Source organism: Anser anser, assembly GCF_964211835.1.
Source record: "Anser anser genome assembly, chromosome: 13".
Classification (NCBI taxonomy): domain Eukaryota; kingdom Metazoa; phylum Chordata; class Aves; order Anseriformes; family Anatidae; genus Anser; species Anser anser.
Genome location: NC_139734.1, coordinates 12589626 through 12606648, shown reverse-complemented (window position 1 = coordinate 12606648; position 17023 = coordinate 12589626). Strand labels below are relative to the sequence as shown.

General features: G+C 37.1%; 1 long non-coding RNA gene across 3 annotated transcripts in view; it reads right to left on the bottom strand.

Annotated features, from left to right (window-relative positions):
* The window catches only part of LOC310880754, a 55892-nt gene extending 43826 nt beyond the window's left edge, over positions 1-12066 (bottom strand). For all 3 annotated transcript variants that reach the window (XR_014571899.1, XR_014571900.1, XR_014571901.1), the window contains exon 1: positions 11930-12066. This is a non-coding gene — a long non-coding RNA (uncharacterized lncRNA). The remainder of the gene's footprint in view (positions 1-11929) is intronic.
* Positions 12067-17023: the final 4957 nt, after the last annotated feature.

The window sequence follows — 17023 nt, the reverse complement described above, 5'->3', positions numbered from 1 at the left end:
ACTCCTAAAACTCATAGCACATTCTGTGTATAGACAGAAAAGCATGTGGATTTTTAGCACATTCTGTACAGAGCATGGTAATATCATAAGATAGTTTGAATCATGGACCTTTTAGTAGCCTGAATGCAATTCAGCCAAGATGCTGAAATGCCTTAACCACAGGCAGAACTTAACCATCAGAGAATCAGATGAAACTCAAGAAGCAGGTTGTGCTCTTTCACAATGAAAGAAGTCATGTCAGTCGTCGCAGCCAGTAGTTAGTACATACTATGTGTAAAGACAGACACAACTATTCATATTTGTTCTTTGGCTTGAGAAACAGTTGACCACTGAGGCATCACTGAGCTGTACAAAAGTACGAAAGAGTTCCTGGTTTGTCTTTGATAAAGAAGCTAGCTAGTCACCATTAGCCAAATTAACTACTCAAGCCTGTTGTCTGAAAATGTCTCTCATCCAAACTCAGTTTGCATGGAACCAGAGAGCATATTTCATATACAGGAGTAGAAATGCAAGTGCATTGTTGGGTGTGTGTTTGCAAGACAGGCTAGAAGCAGCCCTGTTACTTATTACAAACAAAAAAATACAACCAATCAGAGGAAAGTCATTTCATCCCTGTCAAAGACAAAACCAAAACACACTCCTATTGATTTTTTCAAATGGTGAAACCTGGTTTGATTTCTTAATTAAAAAGGCAAAAGTCCATTTAAAATAGGAAATAAGTCACAGTAAGTGTGACTTGAAGACCAAATGTTGAAAAATAGCTTCTCATTTTCACCTGCAGTTTAACATTCATAATCAATTATGGTAAAAATGAGTGATTACACCTGGAAGCCAGGCAGCCACATTCCACCCCCATTGCTTATGGGGGAGAACTGGAGGTATGATGAGGAGCTGGAACACTTACACCTGGATATTTACTGTGCTTAAATGCATCCTTGTGGAACGGTGCCTGTATATTCATGTTAATGTATATTTTGGTCAATTTTGCACACAACAGTTATTGTAAATGTTATTTGTTACATAAATTTTTGTACATCATGCTATTACGTACATACGTATATCTTTATATAAGTATACACACAGATCCGTACACATAATGTCACTCAGACACCATGCAAAATACTGAAACTCTGCACCTTTCCTGTGAATGCATTACTGTAGTCTGAGTGAGAACAGCACCTTCCCTTTACTGAACCATATAATATGCTCAAGCAGAGACTTGATGTGATGAAGGTAATTCTCGCTCTCCATTCGCATTCAGTTATGTGCCTACCAAGACTGTCTTTGTGCGTTGCATTTCTTCTATTTAAGCTTTCCTCTCAAGGTTCAAATTGAGTTCATCCAGGCCACAGTTAATTATGAATGGATAGTTATCTATAAGCATTAGATGAAAAATCTTTTCTGGATATCAACAAGTGAGGCAACTAATGAATGTAGTTTTCAACTTTATGAATACTTATTTTAAGTACACAGGAGCATTCTGGAACAGCATTTGTTTTCATAGTGCCAAAGCTATGGGAAGCAAATTCTAAATAGAATATACTCCTCACAGAAAGCTTGTAATGCAGTGACACCTTGATGTTGCTGAATAGAGCAACGTAGAATGAATGATCTGGTCATAAAAGTCCTTTATAAGATCTGATGCTAGACCACAATGTTATTTCAGTTTAAAACATGAAAAAAGATATATGTAGATGGACAGTTTCACGTTATTTCCAGCTCCCATGTTATGCTAAAATTTTCTCTGTTGAAGCAATTATCTACTCTGGAATAAGCCTGATAATGTCTTAAGAGGTAAGCTGGAGCCTACATAGCAAGACATACATAAACTTAATGACCACAGCTCCTGCAGCAGGTTATAAAGGTAGTTTGGTCCAGCCAGAACAAGAGACAGAACTAACAAGAATATTGCCGAGCAAAATATCTTCATTAGACTTTAGTTAAGAATACTTAAGCAATAAAAGGGTTCAGCTTGCTCTTTGTAAATATCCTATTTATACTGTAGCCAAAGAAAACTTCCCATTTTAGAACACTTTAATGATTTTGTTTTTACTGTTTCAAAGGCAAAAAAAAATAGTAAAATGAAAGAAAAACAAACAGCTATTGCTAAATACAACATCACATAACAAAATAACCTTTTAGTAATTTAAGGAGTGTAATTTTAAAAGCCAGGGGAAGCTTTTAAGAACTTCATTTAAAAATATGAATATATATATAATTTGTAATACTTCAGTAATGACTCCACCTGAATAAGAAAAACTAAAAGCTTGTACAAAAAGGCATGTTTACTAAATGGATACACTGATCACTGAACTTTACACAGCATTAAATTTTAATGACCTTCAATGATATGAGAAGCTTTGGTTGTTTATGTAAAAATTCTAAAGAAAAGCATGGATTTACATTTATGGACTACTTATCTCTTTGTAAATGACAACATACTAAAAAGAAAATGAACAAAACCGGAAAAACTGCCTCTGATTAACACTAATAAGCTAGTAAAAGCAGAAAAACCCAGTTGGTAAGATATTTCTCTCTTGCTCTGTGCAGAGGGGAGAGGGAAGGAAGGGAAGCATAATTTTCAAGGGGTCTAGATCTGTTATTCTTACTTCATTTACAGCTTAAGTTAAAGGGCCTCATTAAGGCTTGCTATCTGAACACAGAGTAATGAGCAAGGCAAAGCACAGAGCACTAGGATGCTCGTAGCCTAGGATTAGGACAAACCAGAGCAAACAGGCAGAGCAGATTGACTAGAAAAACTGTTGAGGGTCAGAACAGTCACATCTCAACATTAGTCCAATTAGGAACTCAAAGCTAGCTCAAAGCTTGCTGTAGGGAAATGCAGGTTCTTGTTCTTTAGTGGGGTTACTCCCAGACTTTATTATGTACTATAAAGGCTATTTTTTTTTTTTTTTTTCTTTCTCCAGCTTAGTCAGACACGGCCATCCTCGCAGTTCCCCCCAAATCTCTCCTATAGCCCCAAGGAATCTTGAATAAGCAGCTCACCTACAATGGAGAAAAGAAAACTAGTTTCCTGTCAGACTAATCCAAAAATCCCACTCTGACTATTGGAGTGTGCTTTCTGTCATTCTGCTAGCAAGCTCATTTTGTTGGTTGCACTTTTCATATTCAGAGGTGAATTTGTCCTGGTAAACCATACACGTATAATCTGTGTGATGACCTCTCACCTAATCATCTGAAAAAGCCCATTCATGAAAACTTTTGAATAGGAATACAGAAGAAAACAAAAATTGTGGTCTTTGTTTTTGAGAAGGAACAGTGGGGCAAGTAGAGGCTCATTGTCCCAAATCGTTATAATGCTGGCTTTCATCTCAACCAGAGCAGTGACCTCCACTTCCCTCAGCTACCAACATCACGCTTAAGGCCACATCTGGGCCTTCTTGATATTTATTTGGTGCTTTATACTGACCGGCACTCTAAACAGAGATAGCAACACATACTCCTGGTACTTGGTTCAGGCTTGTGGGATGTACCTTGAGCTGCAAATGGAAGAATGTTGTAAAATTTTATTGTAAAAGCTTATTTTCAGAATGCTATTGGCTGGAGTGCTATTTTTTTTTTTTTTGGCCAAGAAAATGCATGACTACAGACAACATAAAACAAGTGTAATTTCATTAAAATTACAACAGCTTCCATTCCTCTGCTGTGGCAGCTGAACTGCTTTTTCTTTCTGTTAAGGACAGACTTTGAAATTGCAATGCTTTTATTTATTTACCTCACTTGAAGATATTCCACAAGTTACAATTAAAATCACATCTATTGTTGCGGTTGCAGGTTCAAACTGCACAGGTTTTAAAATTATAGTTCAATAGTTTGTGTTTAAAATAGTCTTTTGGAAAACAGATTTCTTATGTACTGCAACAGAATTGCTCTTTTTGAGAGAGCCATTGGTATATCTTGGAAAGAAGTCCATGAATTTAAAAGAGTTTAGACTTTTAAATAAGCAAAGAACCAACAGATAAATTAGTAGTACTGTACCCTAGTTACTTGACACAGAAACACTTACCCAAGCAAATATACCACTGAATTCAAAGAGGTTATTTGGGGAAAATTACAATTTATATTGCCATTATACATAAATATAAGATATATACATAATATATATATTATACATTATATAATACTATGTATTATATACATATAATGGAAAATAAAATTTAGATTAACAAAGGGCTAGAGATACTTTGAGCAGATACATGCCGTTTTGCAAGAGTTAGCATACCCCCATTGCAAACACTAATGAATTTATACTGCTACTTCAGGTAATACTATGCAAATATAAAAAAACTGTGTAGATGAACAAGTTTTATTATTTAAAATACAAATATTACAGTAAAAATAAAACAACTGTCTAATGAAAAATAAAATGTTGATGTTTAGTAATCGAGCTCTAAGGCAAACATTGCTATTTGTATCCCAACATGGTGCATTTTCTGCTGAAGTTATAAGCTTCCCACCTCACTTGAAATATCCTTATTTAAAAAGCAGTTCTCATAGACACAAAAAGAGCCACAAATGCTTAAAATGCTTTACTCACTAGCATTCCTTCTCTACTAGAAATATGAAGCTTTTATTTAACCAGTAATGAAAGCATACAATTTATTACCAGAAACCAAGGCAACAACAATAACAAAAACAACCAACCCCAAAACTTTCAATTGACAGTGTTCTCTTGAACTGACTAGACCCCAAATGACAAAACTTATTGGGAATTTGAAAGGTAGTCTTAAAAGCCTCTAAGTAGATAAAAATGCTGAAAGCCCTAAATTAACTGCAGAAGTAGGAATGATGTTGCTAACATAGTCTAGTGAATAAATAGAAGCAATTTACTATGAATTCATTGAAAAAGATCTGTAATATTGCTATTACCACGAATCTCAATTCTTGAGTAAATTTTCTGAAAGCAGACCGCATAAGAACAGTGGCTTCAGGCTACATCCTGAGCTCTCGAGCACAGACAGTTTTCTCAACATAGGGTCAAAGATTAATTACTTGATATTAATATATTGCTTAAGCCAATATTAGATGAAATGGTAGGGTAACAAGGCTGGAAATTGGCTTTATATTGCTGGAAGTATATTACTTTATTCTACTACTGCACAAAACCCTCCTTTAATAAAACAAGGATTTTAGCTATAAAGTTCAGCACTTGATACGAACTACCGCAAACTTCAGAGATGTTCAAACCTACATTTAACTGTTTCATTTAAAATATTATCAGAAAAAATAAATCTGCAGAGGAGCTTGCAGGAAAGATAATACGAATGAGGTCTGGAGACAGCTACAGAATTTGGGACTTGGTTAAATACAGTTTGGGCAGCTATACAAAGGCAGAAGCACTTCATGCTTGCCTTAGCACAAATCTGAACTGCTTTGCTAGCCCGGTACTCCCTTAGAGACTGTGCCACAATGAGCTGTTGACAGTCTACAAAAACATAACAGTACTCCTGACTATCTTTGTCAGATTCTAACGATATCTAGAGATAGGAAAAAAATTCAAAAGTAAAATATTTGTTGATGTAGTGAATCTCAAATTAGAATAATTACCATGGCAACCCCTTTAGCCTTCTTTCAGGAAAAATTCCCAACATGTTTTATTTGCTCCTTATTTAAAAGGCAATCTGCTACTCGTTAGCAACGTGTATCACTTCGTATCCTCTAAAAATTCCAATATCTTCAATAAGTTAAGTAAAAAGTACATAAGTGCACAAATCATATGAAATAACCATACATATAATAACTGCAAATATGTTTAGTCAAATTAGCATGTATAAAATATGCTCTGCTTTTTAATCGGAATTTTGTTTGGGAGAGTTGAATCACATGTAAGAAAGGTACCACCATAATTTCTAGTACAGCATGTATATGTTTTTGAATGTAATTAAAAATAGATGGTTCCTTTAGAAAAACTAGAAGGCTTGCTCTGTCACCTACTTTGTCACGTTCAGTAACTTCAGAAAACTTTCAGTAACTTTCAGAAAAAGACTTGTTCCTTGATGAAGATCCTAGCGCTGAAACACCACCTGTTAAGGTCTCTTTCATCCAGCACACATGGGATTGTACAATGAGAAGATGCCACGTCTTCAAATGAATCTCTCTATTATGTGAAAAAGTTACAAAGATGCTGAGTTGGAACTGCTTTCTCACTAGCTGTATAGAGGAGAAACTGTTCCAAAAGAAATTCTCATCTGAACTCTTACTCCCCCATTCAAGGTCCATACAGGTTGCTGCTGATGCAAAATTCGTATGAAAAATTCCTGGCACCACTTACTGCCACAAAGCATGGCACATATCAGCAAGCGCATCCCTGAGTCAGGCATTCACTGCCACATGGCCAGAAGTCCTCTCTCTTCAGTAGGAAAGAGCAGATAGCTCTGGAACTTGCATAGCACTCTGTTGTGACTGCATGCCTAATCTGAGCCAGCTGCACAGATGGTTAAACCACTAGAAGCTGTCCTCAGGAGCAAGGACACAGCCCTGAACTCTTATTCTCTTCATATCCCTACCTATTATCAGAATGTAAATAGATTCAAGTGTTCTCTGGCCTCCTTTACTCTATTATAAAATGCTTTGTTTTCATTGGAAAATTCCTGGTACTGCTAAAAAGGCGCTTTCACCCCTTCAGCTATACAAGTCATGTCTCAGAACATAAGAGGTTATGGAAATGGTCAAATAGGAACCTACCTTTTAATATAAAGTGATGCAAAGCGCTCTGAGCATTACGACTTGCCCTGTGTCATGGTTTAGCCCAGCAGGCAACTAAGTACCACACAGCCAGTCACTTACCTCACCCCAGCGTGATGGAGAAGAGAATCAAAAAGATAAAAGCATGAGAACTCCTGAGCTGAGATAAAGACAGTTTAATATGAAAAATAAATAAAAATTAAAAAGTGATGCACAATGTAATTGGTTGCTAACATCCAAGTGATGCCCAGTCAGTCCCTGAGCAACAGCAGCCCTCCTGCCAGCTCCCCCCAGCTCTATTGTTCCACCTGATACTACACAGCATGGGACATTCCTTTGGCCAGTTAGGGCCAGCTGTCCCGGCTGTCCCCCCTCCCAGCTCCTTGCGCACCTCCAGCCTTCTTGCTGGCAGGGCAGTGTGAGAAGCTGAAGAGTCCTGGGCTTTGGGTAAGCACTGTTCATTAACACTAAAACATCAGTGTGTTATCAATATTTTCCTTCCTAAACACAAGACACAGCACCGTACCAGCTCCTACGAAGAAAAACTATCCCAGCTGAAGCCAGGACACCCTACAATGCCGCAGACAGAGGCAGGTCCTTGTAAAAACGGGTTGTGATCATCTGTGACACGCTCACAGATTCTGAACAATCCTGCTCATTTCCAGATTAGTAACTAGTTTCACTGGTTTCACACCACTATGCTGCTTCTGAAGAGAAGACTATATCACAGAGTTTGGTGAGCAAATGGTGCGGCAACCATTTACTTTAATCTAATTTCTTAAAGATTCCATGATTAATTCTGATTTAACCTTATGGCAAGGTATAAGGTTGCAACAGCATCCAGGAGCTCACTGGGATTGCAAATGATTCCCTTCTCGCAGGATTAAAAGTTGGATAACCGCAGCAAAGACTCACTTAAGCATTAGCTGATACACTAAATGTCCTTTGAGACTCAGTAGTTGTGTTAAGTGAGCAGACAAAACATCCAGCTTTAAGACAGGGCCATTATGTATGAAATGTAATTACATTGCTAGCACTATTTGAACAAGTGCATTGACTATCTCTGCAGGTGTAGATGGTGCTGGCTCCAACCCTAATATATGAAAAATGAACACAGTAAAATAACAGCTGTTGCTTAGAGATATTAGCATTTGAGAAAAATTAAGGGACCAAACCCAGCAGAATTTACACCCAAGTTCTCTAGACCTCAAAGCAATGACCCATTATTGAAAGTGGTCTAATATGCATGATTTGTCTCAGTTTCTGCTTTGCTAATATAATGGAAGTCTACACTAAAGACAAAATGAATACCAAGAATGACATTTTCTGATTGTATTGATTCTCTGGTGAATTTTTCTTTGGGGGAAATTATAATTAGAGAAAAATAGAGAAAAGTTAAAGACAACTTTGTTACACAATAAGAAAACAAAGGCAGGGTTCTTTTATTTCATAGTGAATTATTCCATACTTTTATTGAAAAGGCATGTTTCAAAGCTGTTTAAAGCTGATTAAAACCATTCTTGCTTAAGCTTTCCATGAAAAATTGCAACTCTAATTGGCCTGACTGGACACTGTCCTGCCTGATACATGATGCCTTGACAGCAGAGAATAGGAACAGAAGGCATCCAATTACATTCCACAAAGAATATGGCAACATTTCCTGAGCAAAAGAGAATGTATATTTTCTAGAGTAAATATTTTGGTTAATGATGAAAAAGTTGATGAAAACAGACACATCTAAAAAAGTTTGTTTCTAAGAAGACCTCATAATAACTTCCTATTCGAACAATAGTCTATAAAATTTAGATGTATACAGCTACATGCTAAGCGGCCAAATACCTTTATTTTCTTGATTGTAAATATTTAACCATTATGAAACTTTCCTCACTTCAATTTTCATGCAAATATTTAGTTTGAGAAAAATCTGTGGGCAGCATCCTAGCTGCTAATGCAGTAAGATTCCACAGCTTCAAGACAGGATCACATTAGGACAGAGGTCTTCCCATAAACATCCAGTTAAGTGATTCTTGGTGACTCTTTTCTGTGTCAGTTTTGAGATACAACCCAGTAACTTTCAGAAACTTGTTCTTCATTAATACTAAAAACCTCTAGCAAGTGAAGTGAGGTTTCCAGTTTAAATACAGTTGGTCTGAGGTCACAGATTGGCTCCACAACCTGTAAGAAATGGGGCAGAGCAGTTACACGAACTCTGTATATGCATTACTACAGTTGTTGCCCGAGTTACAGCAGAATTTTGACATGACAACTGGTAATACATGTATGTTGTTTCAGCACTAGGTCAAGTGCAGTCATGCTAGCTACATATAGGAGGGAGAACAAACACTTCTCCTAAGTTCTGACCTGGTCATTTTCGTAATTGCTTTGCAGGTTACTCAGCGGCAGAGAACCGAGTACCACAATTAAAGAAATGCACAATTTTTACAGACCTAAATAGGACAGCGTGACAAGCACCAGCACATGTTACCTTCTATAAAGTTCTTCACTACATTATAAAGAAATAAAAACAGGAGGAATTTTTGATTAAAACACAGAAAGGAAGAAAACTCAATAGTGGAAAATTTCAACTGTTTTTTTCAATAGCATTTGTCACATATATTTGTATATGCATTCCTACATTTTAATAAGGATTTATTAATATTCTAGAATAATTGGACATATCAAGACAAGTATTTAATTGATTTGTAAATCTACCCATCTATCTCAAGATCTCAGAATACATCTGGTGTTGTTCCAAAACTAATTGCAGTCTACAAACTATAAGACTATTTATTTTTACAGAAAATTAGTCATTTGTACACACTATTGAGAGGCATGTGAGACAGCTTGGCATAATGAAAGCCAGAGGTCTGACAGTTTTATACTCATATCTATGAGCACATACATTATGTTCCAGATATATCTGAAACTGTTAATATTCTATAGCTATTCATATTAATGTGCAGGTGAGCTAAATCACGTCTTTTTTCTATGATTTTTATCTTTTGTCCTTGAGCTAGAAAAAGCTCTCCTTTCTCTAGAATATAAGCACATTTTGTTTGCATTTAAAGAATTTTTCTAATGACAGTATTCCCAAATCTTTTTTTCTTGCTCAAAGTGAAAGTCATGCATAGTTATCAATAGCAATAAAAAGTCAGATAATAAGCTTTCTATTAATATCACAAATAAGCTATATTTTTAGATCCAGCAGAAAAGATAGATCCTTTCAAACATTATTTTTGTTTTCTGCATGTAATGATTTCCTGTATTTACTTATGAATAGGGACAAAAAGAACACGTAGAATACTTAGGTTGAGGCTTATGAGATTAAGACAGACAATAAGTTTCCAGTAACACATTGTAAGAAACTCACCAAACCCCCCATCATAGAACTCTAAATACATCTCTACCTGCTGTCCAGTTATAAACAGTGGCTAGAAATTTTAGCTCAATTTTATGTTCTAGGAGGCAAAGGACTTTCACCCTTTACCCTAGTGTTCTAGATTTCAGCTGCCGAACTTTTAAAAAAGCATACCTAAAATACATTGTTGATGAAACCCAGAGGGCAATAAAAGCATCAGATCTTTGTCAAAACAGGAAGGTAATTCAAAAAATAGTAGGTCGAATTCCAGTTTTGTTTATCATGTGTATGATCCATCCCCCAGGTAAAAGAAACAGGACAGAATCACAGAGATCTGCCAAACCTCCTCATAGCACTTCCCATGCCCACCCCAAGATTCAGATGCGTGTCACAGCGCTGGCAGACTCAGTCTAGCTATCAGTAAGGTATGTACACTGCAGATAACCTACTTCATGAAAACATTACAGATAATGACATTACAGATAAACATTACAGATAAGAGTTTCTACGTATTATTTCCTTTCATAGATGCAATCACAAAGTAATTAGCAGTAACAGTTCTCAGATTAACAATATTTAGATAATGTTAAAATAAAACAGACATGCCTAATGCTCTCAGGGGATTTATTCATTCACATAACACCATTGCTAAATAAGTTAATTTACAGCAGTTATATACTCCTAGGAGACAGTTCTGGAAACAACTAGAAGCAATAGCTGTAACCTCAGGTTATACATCTGTAACCTCAGGTTATACATCATTGTAACCTCAGGTTATACATCATTGAAGTTCAACAAGGCCAAGTGCCGGGTCCTGCACCTGGGCTGCAACAACCCCAAGCAGAGCTACAGGCTGGGAGATGAGTGGCTGGAAAGCTGCCTGGCCGAGAAGGACCTGGGAGTATTGGTGGATAGTCGGCTGAATATGAGCCAGCAGTGTGCCCAGGTGGCCAAGAAGGCCAACGGCATCCTGGCCTGTATAAGAAGCAGTGTGGCCAGCAGGTCGAGGGAAGTGATTGTGCCCCTGTACTCGGCTCTGGTGAGGCCGCACCTCGAGTACTGTGTTCAGTTTTGGGCCCCTCGCTACAGGAAGGACATGGACGTGCTCGAGCGAGTCCAGAGAAGGGCGACCAAGCTGGTGAGGGGTCTGGAGAACAAGTCTTACGAGGAGCGGCTGAGGGAGCTGGGCTTGTTCAGCCTGGAGAAGAGGAGGCTCAGGGGCGACCTCATCGCTCTCTACAGTTACCTGAAAGGAGGCTGTAGAGAGGTGGGGGTTGGTCTATTCTCCCACGTGCCTGGTGACAGGACGAGGGGGAATGGGCTAAAGTTGCGACAGGGGAGTTTTAGGTTGGATGTTAGGAAGTACTTCTTTACCGAAAGGGTTATTAAGCATTGGAACGGGCTGCCCAGGGAGGTGGTGGAGTCACCATCCCTGGAGGTCTTTAAAAGACGTTTAGATGTAGAGCTTGGGGATATGGTTTAGTGGAGTACTTAGTGTTAGGTCGGAGGTTGGACTCGATGATCTTGAGGTCTCTTCCAACCTAGAAATATCTGTGAATCTGTGAATCTCAAAGTCACCACCATCAGCTGTGTTCTAACAACTCAGACTAACTCAGCTTTTAATCAATTAATTACTTATTTTGTCATGAGCAGAGGTACAGCTGTGAGGCAATGAAGCCTCAAGTCCGTCCCCCCCCCCGCCCCCCCCCCCAGGTGCTCCTAGCACATAGGCGCTATTGTCCCTGCCACAGGGCAGGCCGCATGGTGCAGGGCAGGCCTCACGCTTCTTGCCTCACTACAGCAGGAGGCAGAAGTTCCTGTGCTCCCCACTGCATAGCAAAAAAAAAAACAACTGTAGAGTATTACCTTAAAAAAGGGGGAAAGGAGAGCTTCTCTATCTCCTTATTCTGCTGCTGAAGCAGGAAGACACCCTGAGAGCGACCTTCACCCATTTAAGAGCTGATCGCTGTCCTCTCCCCGCCCTGCTGAGGGCCAGGCTTGCCCTCCATCACAGGTGGCGATGGGCCTTCTTAACACAGGTTTGGGGATGAAGAGCCCATTTTTCCTCCTCACAGGAAATAGACCGATTTTTCAGCTAGCAGGCTACTTTAGAGAGAGCTGTGAGCTGCATAGTGGCATGGGAGCCACTGGGCTATAGAGGTCTGCAAGCTGAACCTGCAGGAGGACAGCAGCATGGCAGGAGGAGCCTGGGGTACGCAGGTAGGTCCTGTGGCTATCTTAGGAGCGGGCTGGTCATCTCCCTGTCTCCCTAGGGCACATAAAGGGAAACAAGCAACTGTTTACTGCTCTGTTAGGCTTGACGAGTTGGGTTAAGAGGCAAATAATAAAGCAGGGTGACTTGGAACATATCTGTAATTTAATTAAGGATAGAAGCATAGGGGAATTATGAGGTTTAATCTTGTTTTGGTCTGATGACTCTCTAAAGTATCAAATGAGAAGGTTAAGGACACCTGTTTGAGAAATAGGCTCTCTGATATGCTTGCTATTAGCATTGGATAAGTTGCTTTCTCTCATTTTCTTATCTAGTGTGCAACTTCAAGTGGGGTCAAAATCAGGTGATTAACTAATGCTTTGTAGGTATTAGTTAGGAAAATCTGTTCTACACAACTTTCTGGGATTGGTATGCGCTTTTGAAACAAGCTAGTTTAATATTATAATTCCTAATACATCATAGGCTATGTTGACTATAATTTCTACCTATAACTTTAAAAAAAATATATATTTTAACTTATTTAAGGTTTATCATTTGGTGGTGTTCAATTTCCTTTGTTTGCTTTTGGAGACTACTTGAGTGACTACTTGAAATACTTAAGTTTATTAGCGTATATGTTTTGGAAAGTGAATCTAGCTTACACAGACAACAGTTTGCCAAAGCAAAACTTAAAGACAAACAAACATTCCTGCAAACGTTTTTCCATATGTCTAATTGGCTTGTAGACAACATACGCTGTTAGACTAGTAACAATGAGGTAAGAAACCTATGTTTTCTAAAGGTCATAGGCAACCTATGGCACTGCAGAGCTGTTTGTATGGTAAATGCAAATATCACATATAGAAATAAATCTGCTTGTGCATTTGTAACAAGTAAGGGGAAAAAAAAACTACATTTCAAATAAGTTATTCATGGTGTGTGATTCATTCAAACTGATGTTAATTTGACCTTGACTTGCTTTTATTGTGATGTAGAGAAATTCTTCCTGTGCTCCGTACAAACACATTAGGGCTTGGAAATGTCACTACTCCAGCTTCATCTCTGAACTCTTCTCTGTCATTGCTATTTAAAGAGATACTGTAACAGGTATTCAGGAGCACATTTACATTTATTTTGCATAAAAACAAAATACCTTAATTCCCCCATTAGTATGGGAACCATGTTTCTTGTACTGGTTGTGATTTTTCTATTTTGGAAGCTAGTGAAAATTGTAATTTAGGAAGTAGTCTCATACACTACATTGAATATAGTTAAACGGTATCATTACCCTCATTCATTAAAGTGTCTATATTTTATCTTTGCTTTGACCCTCCACCCACATCTTATTTCTGAGATAAGCACTGTATGCTTTGCATAACACATCACATAAGCAAGAGGTCTTCCATTTTAAGCAGCTTAATGCAGCTGTTGGTTTTACTATACAAACTAGAGCAAATATGCAGAAATGGTTATATTGATCTTTTATTTTCTAGCTGCCTAATATTAATTTCATTTTTTCTTTATCAGGGCAACATGGTCTGCATTAAATGTTATTCGTATGATACCTGTGTTTTTAGAAGGGATTTCAACAGTCAGCCATCTTGTTTATGATGCGCTGTTTAAAAGAGCCTTGTTTATAGCTGCTTGTATCAGTAAGGTGTCCTATACATGTTGATTTTCAGAACTACAATTTGTTTTATGTCTGAGCTACATCTTGAACTAATACTTGACCTGTATCCATGCTGTATGGATAACTCCTGATGAAACTGTAATTCATTTTCTCCAGGATTTTGACATCGTAGCCCACTTCTATTGGAATGGATGATTCCAAAATATTTTGTTTTGGAATTCTGTAGTTCTGCCTTACAATTTTGTTTATCTGATTGAGCTATTTATTTTCAAAGATCTGATGGATTTTCAAATACTAGATGATAGGTGAGTGCCAGAATAAATATTATACCTTCTTAAATGATTTCTGTATAATACATAAATGTTAGTATACATTAAGCTATGTTATCTGTATTCAAACAAAAGTTCTCTGTTTGAATGAACAAAGTAATGTTTCATCTATTTTTTATAAGATGATTTTCATAGTTTATAAAGATCTATCAATTGCATCCCAATCACTTGTAACTCTAAGTACAGAATATGTAATTTAGGATAGTAATTTTCTCTATTATACTTAAAATACTTATGTTGTCTTGATTTCTTGGCATTATTATATATATGAAAATGAAGCCGTTATCTTTCTAATACTTTTCCTTAAGCTTTCCTCTATTAGTCTGTTATTTTGTAGAATTTCTTATTTTGATCTGATTGGTGAGATTCTAGGTGCCAGACTCTATGTGGAGGCACACAGTCTTATTTTACTTGAGAATCACAACAAAGTTGAATTTCTGGGCTGTGTCATTCACTAGAGAACACAAACAGGAAATTATAAGGCTAAAATTGCTTAAATGCTCTTCCTTGTACTCAATTTTGTGCGTTCACACCTTCAACTCAATTATTATGAAACAATTTATGTAAGGAAAACTTAATTTGCTAACTAAGCCCTGTTAACTTTATGCCAAGCTTGAACTACTTTTCACGACTGTTTTCAAGATCATCTTAAAGTGATATAAGCCACTGAGAACAGTATAGGTGTCTTCACTTTGGAGTTGTTTTTGATAATCTTGATTGTAATTTATGCAATGTAGTTGACTGGTCTTAAGTTACAAGGAGAATCTATTAAATATCTTTTTTTTTTTTACAATGAATTTCATTAAATGCCAATAATATTGAAGCATGCGAAGTAACTGGGAAAGAGAAGAAGGAATTTGCATTTATGCAGTTTCACGTTGCTTACAGGATGGCAGTTTTGCAATTACAGGCCTATAATTCCCTGACAAATGTTTGAATTGAAGGATTCAAGGTGTGTTTTCACTCCCTAGTGGAAGAAATCTTTTTGTGTGTGTGTGTTTCTTATTAATTAAGCTACAGGACTGCAGTGTGGCAAAGACAGGTTCAGGTTTGTTCCACCAAAATGAGGACTGTGTTCCATTGTGGTCACTGAACTGAAATGGGAATTTCAGTTTGGCTTTGCCACCTCATAGTCTTCTGTCATGGACACTATAAAACTTTTTTGCCTATAAAAGTATTTCCAGTACCAGACAGAACAGATGATATCTCTGAGAACTATCTTAATGGCAGCTAATATCATATGACAACTACCCTCTGTTTTTCTGATGTGTTCCCAGCAGCTCTAGTTCTAAGTATTCACGATATAAATAATTTTTATTTCATGATGCAACTAATTTCATTAATTGCTTTAAGTTCATGTAGTAAAAAATATTTTTTCACTATCATGCAGCTAAAACTCAAAAGTTTGGTCAGACTCTGCTCTTATCTTTTTCAATAATTAATGCAGATGTTGCTGAGGACAGAATTATCCTATCTGTGGGAGGCTTATTAATAGTGATGTTATTGGTTCATAGGAGTAATTCTGAAATTTCTTATCAAACAAACTGGGTGTAGTGTTCTGCTATTATGATATTAGTTATTAACATAAAAATAAATTGTATTATAGTATTCAAGTTGTAAGTCTTCATTTATTCCTACTTAGCTTATAGTTGGAATGAACTCAGAGAAATTTCCTGTATTAATTTATTGCTACTGCTTAAGCACAAAGTGAGTTACATTACCAGAAAATGTGAACATTACCAGAAAATTACTGATCTAATCAGGCATACTGTGCAAGTTGCAGTCACTCGTGTTGAGGAGTGTTGAATAGAGAATGAAACAGGAACACAGTTAAGAGGAATTTTAGGAGAAAGGAAAATTTGTCCTATTAAAAAAGTTTTGTCGTAGCAAAAAGGTGTCAGTGAATGGAAGAGAATTTAGAGGGAAATATATTGGCCCAGAAGCAGTTGTGTAAGAACCGGCTAGAAGTTAGATTTTTTTTTGCATATCAGAACAGTAAGGTTTACTTTGGGGCAGCAGGGATGAGGGAGAAACTACTTCTTAAGACAGGTCTTTCTGGAAGTAGTGTTGTCTGTGTCCAGCTATGATAGAGTAAAAGATTCTGTAATCTGAATAAAATAGCACCGTTTGCGATCCTTATAGTGTTTTGTAGTGAATGTTAAAAAGATTGAGTCTTATATTTGAAGTGGACCCGGATAAATTCTGGATACTTTGCTCTGAATTGCTGATTCACTTTCTATTGCTTAATATTACTTGACCTTCCTGTATTCCTGCTAATACAGTGTAGGAAAACATAATAGCTTTTTCTACAAAGCAATTAAAACTATCTCCAGATGATCTGAAACATAGCCTGTTCATTGAGCATAACATCATAGGTTGCTCAATGATGACCATAACTGCAATAGAAATACCTCTTTTTGGCAGAGGGCAGTATGACTAGGATGATTGTTACATACAGGGTTAATAAATCAGTGATTTCTCAGGGCAGGTGTAACCTCAGGTGGGTACTGCCACTGCAGAAGAGTGAAAATAAACAGTGTTAGAGCAGGCTGAGTGGAAGGTGTTTTCTGACTTTGGATGCGAAATTGCAGATGTCTCACATGTAATCCACAGTATCATGCATTTGTACCTTACTAACAATGTATTTTTTTTCTCTGAACTCATGTCCTAGTATCCTGTGTTGCATATTTTTCAGGTTGAAAACTTGGAAAAAATTAGTATTTTTTCATACTGTGAAATTAGTATTTTTATACTGTTGAGGAGACTGATCTCTTCGTGTATGCGTTTAC